The 15,167-nt window shown below is 35.4% G+C and overlaps 1 pseudogene; it reads left to right on the plus strand.

The window, feature by feature from the left end:
* The window catches only part of LOC129675252 (importin subunit alpha-1-like), a 68,006-nt pseudogene extending 66,715 nt beyond the window's left edge, over window positions 1–1,291 (plus strand).
* Window positions 1,292–15,167: the final 13,876 nt, after the last annotated feature.

Consider the following 15,167-nt stretch of genomic DNA (forward strand, 5'->3'; position numbering starts at 1 on the left):
GGACCATGTACAAAGATAACCTAGAAATCCTGCACAGATGTAGCCCATGGCACCTCAGTATCCAAGTGGGCTCCCTAGTAAGGGGAACAGTGACTGTCTCTGATATGAACTCAGTGGTTGGCTCTTTGATACATCCCCCTGAGTGGGGAGCAGCTTTACTAGGCCACAGAGGAAGACAATGCAGCCAGTCCTGATGAGACCTGATAGGCTAGAGTCAGATGAAAGGGGAGGAGAACCTCCACTCTCAGTGAACTTGGGGAGGGATATTCAAGGAGATGAGTGAGGGTGGATTGGGAGGGGAGGAGGGAAGGTGCTACAGTTGGGATAAAAAGTGAATAAATTATAATACATAAAAAGAAAATAATAAATAAATTTTAAAAAAGAATCCTGCACCCCCCTTAGATGCTGCTGAGGAGATTCTTCTTACTTTAGTTCATCTCCTGCATTACAATGATCCAGAAGGGTGAGCAGATTCCTGCTGGGCTTTTTCCAATCTGACTGTTGGTCCAAATCAGTGCATTGATATGGTTGTGAAGACAAGAGTTGTGCCCAACTTGTGAAGCTTCTAGGAGCTACTGAATTGCCAGTTGTGACTCCCGCACTAAGCTCCATAAGGAATATTGTCATTGGAACAGATAAAAAGACTTAGTTTGTGATAGGCGCAGAAGCAGTTTCAGTCTTTGCCAGCAGGCTAACAAACCCCAGAACTAATATTCAGAATGTGGCCACATGGACAAACATCACTGCCAGATGCCCACACCAGATCAGCAAGTTGTGAATCACGGCCTAATCACATTTCTTGTTGGTGTCATCTCTAAAGCTGACTTTAAGGCACAGAAGGAAGCTTTGTGGGCTGTAATCAACTATACCAGTCATGGGGCTGTTGAACAGACTGTGTATCTTGTTCATTGTGGCGTAATGGAACCCTTTATCAACCTCTTCAGTGCAAAAGATACCAAAATTATTCTGGTTATTCTTGTTGCCATTTCAAATATCTTCCAGGCTGCTGAGAAACTAGTTGAGACAGAAAAACTCAGCATAATGATTGAAGAGTATGGAGGTTTGGACAGATTGGCAGCACTCCTGAGCCATGAAAATGAGTCTGTGTATAAGGACTCGTTAGGCTTAGTACTTCTCAGTGGAGAAAGATGAAGGTCAACACGTGCCAGAAACTATCTCTGAAGGCTTTGCCTTCTAAGGTCAGGATGGAGTGCCCGGGACTTTTAACTTCTACTGTCCAGAGGCACAAAGTTGTTCCCAGGTGCTGTATTCCTTATTGTTTCTCTACTAAGAAATCTTTTTCAATGTGTTTTGTTATTGTGGCACATTTTACAAAGAAAGTATACTTGAACAGTTGTAAACTTTGCATATTATACAACGCTGTCCTCTGAATTTCTTATTTCTATGTGGAATTTAATATCCTGCAGTGTCCTGGAAATAAAGATTAAATTCCACTCTTGACTGGCAACATTTCCTGAATGCCATGATTATCCACTTCTGTTTAAACTGGCTATTACAGATAAAAGATAAATAAATCACACATCAAATCATTTCCACAAATGTATTTTTAAATAATTTTCCTTAGTTGCAATATTTTAAAATTATCTTAAAGTACAATTGGTCTTGGTCATTCTTCTTTATTTTATCAGTAGTTCTACTAATCCAATGTCACATTAGTAAAGCTTTTAATTTATGACAGAACCTGTGTTTGAAGAAGATGATCCAAAGGGTCTTTCAAATACTTGTTATCTTAAAATAACTTAATGTCAAATTTGTTTCATATTTAAAATTTACAATTTTAAAATTCTTGACATGGTCATGAAACTATAAATCATAAGATTAAAAAAAAAAAGGTGAGTACATGTCCCAGTGACACCCAAGTGTGTGAGGACCTGAGCCAAATTCCCAGCACACATGTCAAAAATCAGTCATACAGTGTTAATTTGTACCCCAGTGCTGAGGATAAGGGCTCACTGGCCACTGGTTGAGCCAGAGAGTGAGCTCCATGTTCAGTGAGAAGCTATCTCAAATATAACATGGAGAGTAATGAAGTCGGCATCGTGTCTACACACATGAATCATGTGTACAAATTTATTCAAGAACAAAGACCTTTACAATTTCAGAATATTATGAGGCATGTTAATAAAAAGGCAAAAAGTAAAATCAACCAATGAATAAGCAGAAGCATAACTGGGAGATATTTTCATAACTGTGATAGCTTTTGTTCCCAAGCAATAGTTTAGCTCCTCTATTATAAAGGAAGTTATAATCCATTGGTTTTGATCCTTAATTGTTGGAGGTTGGTCTCATGTGTGTTACTGGCCCTTAAGGTCTGGTTACACCAATCTTCATTTTGTCAACCTGCCTAAGACATATCTGATTGGTTCATTAAACAGCCTATATCTGGGCAGGGCACAATGGGGTAGGCACTGCTAATGTTGCCTGGTTTGGAGAGGTTCAAGAGAGGATCACAGGAAACAGATGAAGAGGAAGAGAAGAAGGAGAACACCGTGATAGATTAGCTTGGAGAAGAAACCATGTGAGGCCAATAGTGGCGTTAAAAGGTCCAAATGAAGAATAAAAGCAAGTATTTATAAGATTATGGATTAAAGAAAGGCGGACTAAGGATGCTGGCATTGGACTGGGGCTGGGAGATGGATGGTGATGTGATTCAGGTAATGGAGGTAGGAATATCTGCCAGGCCAAGGTAACTAAGGCAATTGTAAATCTAACAGAGGTCTGTATTTTATGATTATTAAATAATACTGGGGTGATAATCTTTGGGCTAATTATAAATATTATATAGCCCAAATCTCCATGTTTCTTTTATTTACAACAATACTTAATAAACAGTAAGCTCACTAAAGAAAAAAATTCCTTTCCAATGACTATGGTTATTTTCAAGCTGGAAAAAAATGTAGACTGGTGGGTAAAACATGCTAATTAGGTTGTATTTTTGAGGAAAGACAGAATTAAGAAATAATAAAGTGAAGCAAATTTCTTCATTTCTGATAACTCAGAAAAAAAAAACTTTAGGTCAGAATAAAACAGGATGATCTATCTTTCTGACACTCCCCTGTCTCTTGCCTGCCAATTCCTTTTGCTCAAGAAGTTTCTTCCTGTCATCAGACAAACAGAAAATCTGTCAGTTTCTATAATACAAGAAAAAAGTCAGATAGCACGAGTATTTCCTCATCACCCGAAAAGACCGTTACTATTGCCAGATGAAAATAAATGTTGAGAAATCATCACTAATAACTGTATCTGCCCCTTTCAAATAGGCAAGTTTTAAGACAGAATATGTCCACTCAAGCACTGATCGATAAACTTACATCTCAGAATTTCTCAATATATGAAAAAAAATCTCAGCTCATAGAGTATAATGTACATATTATAGTCTTGAATCAGACATTTTTACATTACAGACAGATAACTTAATGTACATATTATGGTCTTGAATCAGACATTTTTATACTACAGACAGATAACTTAATGATTATATTTATGTTTAGGACACTGGTGGCTTCCAAAAAAAACATTGTTCTTAGTGCACTTTTACCATAATGGAATATCTTGTGTAGAAAATCCACTCTTCTGTAGTATTTTTTAAACGTTTTTATTTAGAAATATTTCTCTGACAATTACAAGGGCAACTGAAAAATAGCCTAAGCTATTTTGTTCCACCTTCATAGAGGTCAGATAAATGCCAAAAATTATGAAAGTTTTGTAAAATGTAAATGTGAATGGAAGTATGTGTGGCACTTATTTCTGACTGTTTTTCTCTGCTTGTATTAACTGAGAGCATACCAATCAAATGGATGAGAGATGCTTAATTTGGAGCATGATAGAGCACGCCCTCTGAAAACACAATAAAGATAGTAAGAAGTGTTCAGTTCAGTTTTTAACAACTGACTGTGTTTCTCACATTGCACTTGAAGTATCCTCCCAAAGGGCTCATGATTTGAGTCCTAATGACCCCAGTGCGATTTTCAGAGATGGGTGTGCAGGGAAGCAGTTCACCCTAGTAGCCCTGACATAACCAAGGGGCTATTTGTAGATTCATTCACTGGTGGCATTATTGGTAGGGAGGTGTTAGAAACTAGGACTCTGGATGTAGCTGGAGGAAACAGGAGTCATAGTAAAGTCATTGGTTGAATGACTTTGAATGATATTCCCTGCCACTGGCCTATTCTCAGTTTTCAGTTTTTTGATTTTCTGGCCGCAACAAGGCAGAGAGCCTCCACTGCGACATGTTCCTACCACTATCCTGCCACACCTATGTGGCCATTTGTGTGGAGCCAGCTGACCACAAGACCTCATGATTCACAAGACAAAGTAAATCCCTCATCCTTTAAATTTGTTTATGTCAAGTATTTATTTTAAGATGGTGAACAGTTAGCAACTTTAGATTTAAATACATAATCACATGTTTATAGCATCTGTTTTCTTAAGGTATATGTGAGTATCTCAGTTTGTAAATAAAATGTAAATGGGAAAGATTGACACCTCACTTCCACATCTCAATGGCTCAATCCCACTGCTAAATAGTAACTGCTACCAATAATTTAGAAAGAATCATTTATGATATTTAAAATTGGGGTGGATTGATGAGATGTTGCCTGTAGTTACACCTCCACCAACATAAACCCAGCTAAACTCTGTGTTATACATAGCAATAGAAGAGTAACTAACACTAAAATATATAAAACATACATTAATCTATATTTTCTTAACAGGTCACAAATATATACTTATGAAACAGAACACATACATTTATATAATACATAATGGAATGCACATTTAATGTATACATTGACTTACTTAATTTACATGTGAAAAGAATTTCTTTAGAGCATGTTATTGAATAAAACTATTACAATTAATACATTTTTTAAAGTTACACAGTTTCGATATATTCTCCAGGCAGCACCTAGGCAAGCGCTCTGTCCATATACTACTAAAGTAAATAACCCCAAAACAGCTCAGATATTTTGAAAGAAATAAGTTTCATTTTAAACTACTTAAGGCATGAGGACAAAGTTGACCTGCTCTCAGTACAATTTCAAACAACATATATTTAAATTAAACAAAAAGAATTATATTTTTCTATCAGCTCCCAAATTCCAAATTCAATTCACTCTTAATTTCACAGGTTACAAACTCCAGAAAACTATTCACAACTGAAATGTTTATTGAAATTATCAAATAAGTAAATTTTATATTCCAATTTCCATTTTTTCTCTCCCTTTTTTTTAACAAAATATTATGATGCCTTTGTAATCAATCATAGTTATTCATAAAGATACAGGCCTAAATTAAAGAACACATTCTCTTCTCTTTGGCAATATTTCTGTTTTTTCAACTGCATTTTATGAAGCCTTAACCTTTACATATAAACAAACAGAGTGGTCTATTTTTATTCCACATGCACAGCTGTATTTCCTAAATGTTATGACTACAAAATATTGCTTAAGTAATACTAAATGTCATATTGTTCTACTGGAACATTCCAATGTTAAAACACATTGAAGGCCAGAGAGAATGCTAAGTGAGTAATTTTTAATGTATGTGACCATATGTACACACACTAGATAGATAGATAGATAGATAGATAGATAGATAGATAGATAGATAGATATTCAGAAAGCATTGAAAAAGGCACATAAATTCTACTTAAAAAATGTAAACTTGTACAACCACTCTGGAAATCAATCTGGTGCTTTCTCAGACAACTAGGAATAGCGCTTCCTCAAGATCCAGCCATACCACTCCTAGGCATATATCCAAAAGAAGCTCAAGTACACAATTAGGACATTTGCTCAACGATGTTTGCAGCAGCTTTATTTGTAATAGCCAAAAGCTGGAAACAGCCCAGATGCCCCTCAACTGAAGAATGGATGCAGAAAATGTGGTACATCTCTACAATGGAATATTACTCAGCAATGAAAAATAAGGAAATCATGAAATTTGCAGGTAAATGGTGGGACCTGGAAAGGATCATCCTGAGTGAGTTGACCCAGAAGCAAAAAGACACACACGGTATATACTCACTCATATAAACATACAACATAGAATAAACCCACTAAAATCTGTACATCTAAACATACTAAGCAAAAGAGAGGACCCTAACTAAAATGTTCAATCCCCATCCTGAAAGGCAAAGAGGATGGACATCAGAAGAAAAAGAAAACAGGAAACAACCTCGGAACCTGCCACAGAGGGCCTCTGAAAGTCTCTGCCATGCAGACTGTGAAAGCAGAAATTGAGCCTGATGGCCAAATGTCCGGCAGAGTGAATGGAATTTTATGTAAGAAGTGGGAAATAGTAAGAGCTGGAGAGGACAGGAACTCCACAAGGAGAGCAACAGAACAAGAAAATTTGAACACAGGTAACTTCCCAGAGACTCATACTCCAACCAAGACTATTCATGGAGATAACCTAGAACCCTGACAATGCAGCCACTTCTGATGAAAACTGATAGACTAAGATCAGAAAGAAGGAGAGGAGGACCTCCCCTATCAGTGGACATGGGGAGGGGCATGCATGCAGAAAGGAGAGGGGAGGAGGGCGGTGCTTATGGGGGGATACAAAATGAATAAAGTGTAATTAATAAAAGTTAAAGAAAAAAATTTATTTTAAGAAAAAAAATTACAACTGCTAGATCTGTGGGCTGATCTTTCCCAATAGTAGATTGGCTGTTGCTGATATGGAAATTTAAATTAAAAAAAAAAAAAAAGACAATGCAGTCACTCCTGATGAGACCTATTTGACTAGGATCAGAAGGAAGGAAAAGAAGACCTCTCCTATCAGTGGACTTGGGGAGGGGCATGCATGCAAAGGGTGGGATGGGAGGAGGGAGGGAATCACAGGGGGGATACAAAGTGAATAAAGTGTAATTAATAAAGAATTTAAAAAAATTACAACTGCTGAAATCTAACACATAAGGAATTTTATGAACTTCTGTTTAGGGCTTTGTTTTCTAATGTACCCATCATAGTTCTTCAGTTATTTTCAGACATTAAAGCTGATCACAGTTAGCAAGGATAGGTAACTATCCTTCAGTAACTAAATCCCAGACTAGGGAAAAATGTGTTTTCATTAAATTATTCCTAAACTACTTTTAGTTTTCAAAGTTTACTACTTCTAGGAGAAACATTAAAAATTACTTTGATCATGTTTTCAGATACTAAACACCTTTCCTCTAATTATGGATTCCTTCTGATGAGCAGCCATAGGCTAGAGGAAGTAAAACTACCATACTTTTCAGGCCAGTATAGGACACATAACAACAACAAAAATCTGCCTCACAACTTATGCCTACCTCCCTAAAAGTGACAAGATCATAATTCCAAAGCACTTTAGACATTTGTACATTTTGGTAACATATTTTGAATCTTGGTTCATTAATATAACAGTGTATGGTTTATAAAAATAATCTTTCCAGCCTCTCTGATTATATTCCTGGACCCAAGATTACAAAAGTATTCATTAGAAATGTTTTCTTATAGTTTGCAATTCTAAGCACAAATGTCTAAAATATGGGAAAGTAGCATTTGATCGGAAAAAGTCAAGAAAATACAGATTCTAGAAAGCGAAATTTAAGTAAATGTACACATAGTAAATGCACCAAGAAGCTACAAAATAAAGGTAAAAACTGTAAGTGTAAGAAATAATGAAATCATAGTCATTTCTAGGTATCATAATTTATTTGTGAAACTCGTAAACTAAAGGTTCAGCTAACTGGAGTAGGATGAGATACAACGAGATAATAAAGAACAAACTTATATGACAACAAAATATTGAATTAAAAGTATAATGGAAATGCACTAATCCTTAATAATGCGAAGTGGGAATTATATAAATATACCGCAAAAATATTTAAAATATTATGTCTACTAATACATCTAAGAAATTTTAATGAGGGATATACATGATTGCAATGTCTAGAAAGAGAGTGTATTTTAAAATAGGAAAAGTGCAACAGCTGAGTTACTTTTAAATTAAAATATAGACCTAATCTACATTTAAGGAACAAAATTGTGGATGTTAGAATCCAATCTATTCTTTGAGACTATATTAATTTTTATATATGCATGTTTTTGCCTTCATGTATGTCTTTGTACTACATGTGTGCAGTAAGCACAGATGCTGGAAGAGGGTGTCAGATCCCCTGAGTATAGAATTACTAAGAATTTTGATCTGACATACAGACACTGGGAATCAAACTGAGGTCCTCCTGAAAAGCAATCAGTGCTCTTAACCTCTGAGCCATCTCTATAAACTTAAATTAATTCTATTTAATATATTTTATAATATTCCACTTTTCAAGTGTTAATAACTCTAAAATAAGTGTATATAATTTGGGAGAATACTTTTAGTTTTATGTAATATGAAAACTTGTATTATCATGTAAAGAGTGATCTGAGAACAGTCAAAAGGCAAGTAAAAATATATCCCAAATTGTATATTTGAACATATTTTGGATATATGCCTAGGAGTGCTATAGCTGAATCTTGAGGAAGCGCTATTCCTAATTGTCTGAGATAGCTCCAGATTGATTTCCAAAGTAGGTGTACACATTTACATTCCCACCAGAAAAGGAGGGGGTTCCCCTTCCTAAACATCTTCTCCAGATTGTGTTGTCATTGAAGTTTTTGATGTTAGCCATTCTGATGGGTGCTTCTCTGTGACCTACAAATGTTCTTGAGAATGTGTATTTCTAGGATGCTTTCAGAATTTTGCAAATCAAAAGTCCATATCTGAAAAACATGTTCATGAAATTTATCAAATGTTCACTATTAGGAAAAAGTCTTAACAACATGATCTTGGAATAGTTTCAGAGCATGTTGATACAATTTAAACAAGTATGCATCAGTTCTTCTGTTAAACAGTCTTCAGTTATATGGTTAAGTGGAAAATGCCTTTCATGCCTTTCAGTTCTAGTAACTGAAACAGGACTCAAGTGGGGCAGTATACTCTAACTGAGGTGCTTTAAATAGTTTGAATATCATCTAGCTCTAACACTTTTATTTTTCACACCCAATATTTGTTTGCTTTGATTTGCTTAAAAGTGGCGAGACCACAGAAAAATGGAACAAAGGACTAGAGAAAAGGATAACATGTTTACATTTTTCATTGAGAAATCAGGATCAAATGCTATTGCCTTTTGTTTGCTTGTTTGTTTATTACTTAAGAAGGCAGATACAATTGGATGGTTTTCAAATCTTCCAAAGCACACACAGTGCACTACAATGCTTTTCACTGGCTGCTACTTTAGTTAGAGAAAGTGACATGTATACCAGGAAATAGGAATGAACTTTCCCTATTTTGTCCTTCAACAACTTCCAGAGGCAAAAGTTGTTTGTCTCTAATATTGGATTTTAAAGGTCACTTTTTATTTTATAGCTCTAGGTTGGATTTTACTCTGAGATATTTTACATGACCCGTGGTAAATTAGACTCTAACCTGTGCTGAAGGACAAACTATGACTGTGTCTAATACCCCAGAACTTCATTTTCCTCCTTTGGAATGAATGCCTTTTAACTGCTCAACAAAGTCCTGTTGTAATTCCTTTCGATTGGCACTTAGGCAGGGTGTTATGGTATTTAAAACTTCAGTCTAGAACAAAACAAACATGGCTTGGAAATTTAAAATACTAGTTGTTTCAAAGTTGTCATGCCAGGCCACAGAGAAAGTTAATGCAGCCAGCCCTGATGAGACCTGATAGGCTAGGGTCAGATGGAAGAGGAGGAGGAGACTAGGGAAAGGGCATAGAGGGAGAATAGTGAGGGTAGATGGGATTAGGAGGAAATGAGAAGGGGCTACAGTGGAAATACAAAGTGAATAAATTGTAATAAATTAATCAATTAATTAATTTTTAAAAAGATTACAAATGAGGAAAAAAACTGTCCAGTTACTTAGTCTTTAGAAGCTTACTGAATTGCCTATAAGATTGAGAAAGCAATGTGACCACTATTTTAAAATTCTTCAGGAAATGAGATCCTATATGACACTAAGCAAATAGTTAATATGTTAGCACAAGTACTTTCTAGAAAATAGGAATCATAATTTGATTCTTAAAATTATTATATATGTAGTAACATTTTAAATTTTGGCATAAATCATATAAAATAAATTTCAAACTATGAGTTGAATGACAAAGAAGAAAAAAGTAAGTAAAAGTACAAAATTGCACATTTCAGGACTTGAAATTTAACTTCATTGAGATATATTTACTTAATATTTAAACATTTCAAGTGTATGCTTCTGTAAAGCAAAGGACACCATCATCAAAACTTTGCAGATTTAAGATGTATGTTTTGATCTTCAACAAATGGTGTTGTCTAACTGGATGTCTACATGTAGAAAAATGCAAATAGATCCATATTTATCACCCTGTACAAAACTAAAGTACAAGTGGATCAAAGACCTCAACATAAAATCAGACACACTGAATCTGTTAGAATAAAAACTGGGGAAGATCCTCAAACTCATTGGCACATGAGACAGCTTCCTGAACAGAACACCCACAGCACAGGCTCTTTGATCAACAATCAATAAAGGGGACCTCATGAAACTGAAATGCTTCTGTAAAGCAAAGGCCACTGTCATCAGAACAAAATGACAACCAACAGATTGGGAAAGGATCTTCAACAACCCTATATCTGACAGAGGGCTAATATCCAGAATACATAAAGAACTGAAGAAGTTAAACACCAACAAATCAAGTAATCCAATTTAAAAATCGGGTATAGAGCTAAATAGAGAAATCTCTCCAGAGGAATATCAAATGGCAAAGAAACACTTAAAGAAATGCTCAGTGTCCTTACTCATCAGGGAAATACAAATCAAAACAACCCTGAGATTTCACCTTACACCCATCAGAATGGCTAAGATAAAAAACTCAAGTGACAACACATGCTGGGGAAGATGTGAAGAAAGGGGAACCCTCCTCCATTGCTGGTGGAAATGTAAACTGTACAGCTACATTGGAAATCAATCTGGTGCTTTCTCAGAAAATCAGGAATAGTCCTACCTCAAGATCCAGCTATACCACTCCTAGCCATATATCTAAACTATGCTCAAGTACACAATAAGGACATCTGCTCAACCATGTTTGCAGCAGCTTATTTTATTTTATTTTATTTTATTTTATTTTATTTTATTTTTTTTTTTTTGTAATAGCCAGAACCTGGAAACAATCCAGATGTCCCTCAGCAGAGGAATGGATACAGAAATTGTGGTACATTTACACAATGGAATACTATTTAGCAATTAAAAACAAGGAAATCAAGAAATTTACAAGCAAATGGTGGAAACTAGAAAATCTCTTCCTGAGTGAGGTATCCCAGAAGCAGAAAGTCACACATGGTATATATTCACTTTTAAGTGGATATTAAACACATAATACACGATAAACATAGTAAAATCTGTACACTTAAAGAAGCTAAGCATGAAGGAAGACGCTGGGTAAGATGTTCAGTCCTCATTCAGAAAGGCAAACTGGACAGATATTGGAAGAGTGAGAACACAGGAAACAGGACAGGAAACAGGACCTACCACAGAGGCCTCTCTAAGACCCTACCCAGTAGGGTATCAAAGCAGATTCTGAGGCTCACAGCCAAACTTTGGACAAAGTACAGGAAATCTTATGAATGAATGGGGAGTTAGAAAGAACTGGAGGGGACAGGAGCTCCACAGGAAGAGCAACAGAACCGAAAAATCTGATCACAGGGGTCTTTCTTGAGACTCATCCTCCAACCAAGGACCATGCATGGAGATAACCTAGAACCCCTGCACAGATGTAGCCCATGGCAGCTCAGTATCCAAGTGGGTTCCTAGTAATGGGAACAGGGACTGTCTCTGACATGAACACAGTGGCTGGCTCTTTAGTCACCTCCCCCTAAGTAGAAGAGCCTTACAAAGCCACAGAGGAATACAATGCAGCCAGTCCTGATGAGATCTGATAGGCTAGGGTCAGATGAAAGGGGAGGAGGGCCTCCCCTATCAGTGGAATTGGAGAGAGGCATGGAGGAGATGAGGGATGGAGGGTAAGATTGGGAGGAAATCATGGAGGGGGCTGCAGCTGGGATACAAAGTGAATAAACTTTAATTAATATAAAAATTTTAAAAATTAGGAAACATATTAAAAATAAAAAGAAATATATATTTTTAAAAAGATGTATGCTTTGAGGTATCTTTAAGTGTCTTCATCTACCTAAGGGAATTTAATTCTAAGGCCAAGAAAGTTTCTGCCAAACTTAAGACACCTTCTCAATTGTTTTTGTTGTTCCTTACCAATAATAAAATGATTTCTTTACTTGTTTGCACATATGCTTCCTAAAGGGAATGTAGTGATCTAAGTTTTAACTCCCAACCCTTCTGAGATTTTCAATGAGCTAATAGAGGGGGGCTGCTGATCTAACTGAAATACTCTCTAATGGCTGCCATTGACTTAATGTGCTCACCCTCTCAGATAATATATTTGCATTTTAACAAGAAAATGAAATGAGTGAGTGAATGGAATGAATGAGTGCTAGTATAATTTCAGAGAGATTATAAATATTTATAAGTGAAGTTTCTTGGGAAAGATACAGTTATATTTATTGAAAAGAAAGGCGTCACCATTAATTATTTTAAAAGTGTTTGGGGAAGCATTACTTTTCGAAGTCATTCTAATAAAAATTTGATTTAAGCACCTAGTCAACAGTGTGTTGATAGTCATGATGAAATAATATAAGTTGAGAAACAAATAGTATATGTTAAATGTCTCATCTCAGAAAGTATAAACTTTGAGATAATAATAAAAGCAAAAAATGGGTGTTATGCTCTACCAATTTCACAGTGTACTTTGTTAGGTTTCAGAAAACAATAGAGTAGTGCTCTGACAGACGAAAATACTTTATAATTTAAATCAGAATTGAGTTCGCTCTGACCGTATCCTGATTCCCATCCAGACCATGAAAAACTTTTCTGAAAAATTCTCTTAGCTTCATAGTCTAGCAGTATCAGTTTCCTCTCTGGAAGTATATTTCTTTTCTTCTCTGAGTTTTACCTAACTAAACCCACATTATGTGAAAATAAAAGTTTCCCTTGCCTCTCAACAGACTTTTTCTGTCTATACTCTATTGCTTTCAATTTTATTTAAAAAAAGACAAACTTTTGTCTCCTTGTCCAACTCAAGGCATACTTTCTAAGCCTACTGTATCTTTCTAAAATAAATTTATTAAACATATAGAAATTGGCTGTATCACCAATTTTACCTCCCTTTATGCAGAACCTGGGGTATATAAAACCCTGAGTAAATTTGGGTTAGTGAGGCATCATACTCCTATGATCTCATCCCACTATGCTGTGATATTTCCTATTTTGCATATTAGGTAAATGTGCCATACCATTTTTTCTTTGTTGTTCTTAGTTTCAATACAAAAGCATTCTCTCATCACACAGAGTTTGAGGTAGTTCGGGAGTCAAATGTGAGTAGCTGTGGCCAGAAAACTTGCGTTCATGTTACTTCAATACCATGTTCTAACTTGCCTATATTTCCATGAGGTTTCTGTAGTAATAGAACAAAGAAAGCCATACATCAAGGTAGATTTAAGTACATGGATGAAAACATCAGTTAGGCAAATTACATTACAGAGTAGAGGTTACTTTTGGAGGCCCCATTGATGTCTGAAGATATTTTTAGCCTTTGTGTCAGCAGAAGGTAGATTTGCATTTGTAAGTTCCCAAAGGATTTAAGCAAATACAGAAATCTTTAAAGGAAGGCTATTAAGAGGATTGCAGGCCTACTGTGGTGGCACACACCTGTAATCCCAGCACTCAGGGAGGCAGAGGCAGGAAAATCTGTGTGAGTTTGAGGATAGCCTGGTCTACAAAGTGAGTCCAGGACAGCCAAGGTTATCAGAGAAAAGTTGTTAAAAAAAACAAAAACAAAAACAAAAACAAAAACAAAAACAAAAAAAAAACCCACCCAACCAAACAAAAACAAAACAAAACAACAAAAAGGACTGCAAATAATCCAGGGTGCTTTGACACTGGGCCTGCAGCATTCCAGAACTTCTGAATCACAGATGATTGAATTAGGCAATCCTTCCCGGAGAACCTTTAACCCTGATGCAGTTATTACCTGACAACTTCAGGTAAGATCTCCTCATTTCAACCTGGTGCAGACCTGTCACTTTTTGTCTTTTTAAGGCAGTAACAAAAAAAGAAGGAGGGTCTATTTAACCTTATTTATATAATATGATACAGTGAAAATTGTGAGAATAAATAATTTCTTTTCTACATAATTAATAAATAAAATGTAACTTTGAGTTATTTATGCATTTATCATTAGTATTTTTATTTCTAAATTTGAGCTCTGGTTTCTCCCTGGTTTCATGTGTTATTAATTCAGCAGAAATAAACAAATGTACACATCTGTAGGAAAAAAAAACTGCCACAAAAATATGAGTATCTCTCAATATTCCCACCTGCTTTTTGCAGTCTATCCCTTCTTTCTTTATCACGAATGCTACTGAGCTCCTTTGTTTCTGAAGGTTGGTTTACAGTTTTCACAATTTCTCCACAGTGTGTGTGTATGTGTGTAATATATTACATATAAAATATATAAAATATTATATATACCTCAATTATCTCATTTATAAAATAATTTTGAGGCTAATTCATAATACCATAAGTATGAATCATTTATTCTTATACATATGTAATAATATCTCTATATAAATAATTTTGTTTATTCACTCCCCTGTTGATGGTCAAATAGTTTTCAGTTCATCTTTATTTTTAATGAAGTTTTGTTAGAACACAGTTTTATACACTTTGGCTGAAATAACTGGGACTAGAATGAAGGATCTTGGGCAAAGTCAACTCTTTTGGAAATAACATTTCATTTCAAATGTCTTAAATTTGCAAGAAAAAAAAAAGAAGGTAATTGCTGTTCCTCCTGACCCATTTCCTCTACCGTTAACAATTTAAATTATCATGGCATATTTGCAATAATTATTGAACCAATATAAACACATTAATAGTAATCTAAATCCAAACTTTATTCAATCCAGTACACACATGCTATTATAATAAAGAATAATTAGTCCTTAGGTAAGAAGACTTGACAGCACCATTTGTCACACACAGTTGATTCCAAATTTAACTAGTAACTT

The sequence above is a fragment of the Psammomys obesus genome, unplaced genomic scaffold (assembly GCF_907164565.1).
Source record: "Psammomys obesus unplaced genomic scaffold, mPsaObe1.curated_primary_1811, whole genome shotgun sequence".
Classification (NCBI taxonomy): Eukaryota; Metazoa; Chordata; class Mammalia; order Rodentia; family Muridae; genus Psammomys; species Psammomys obesus.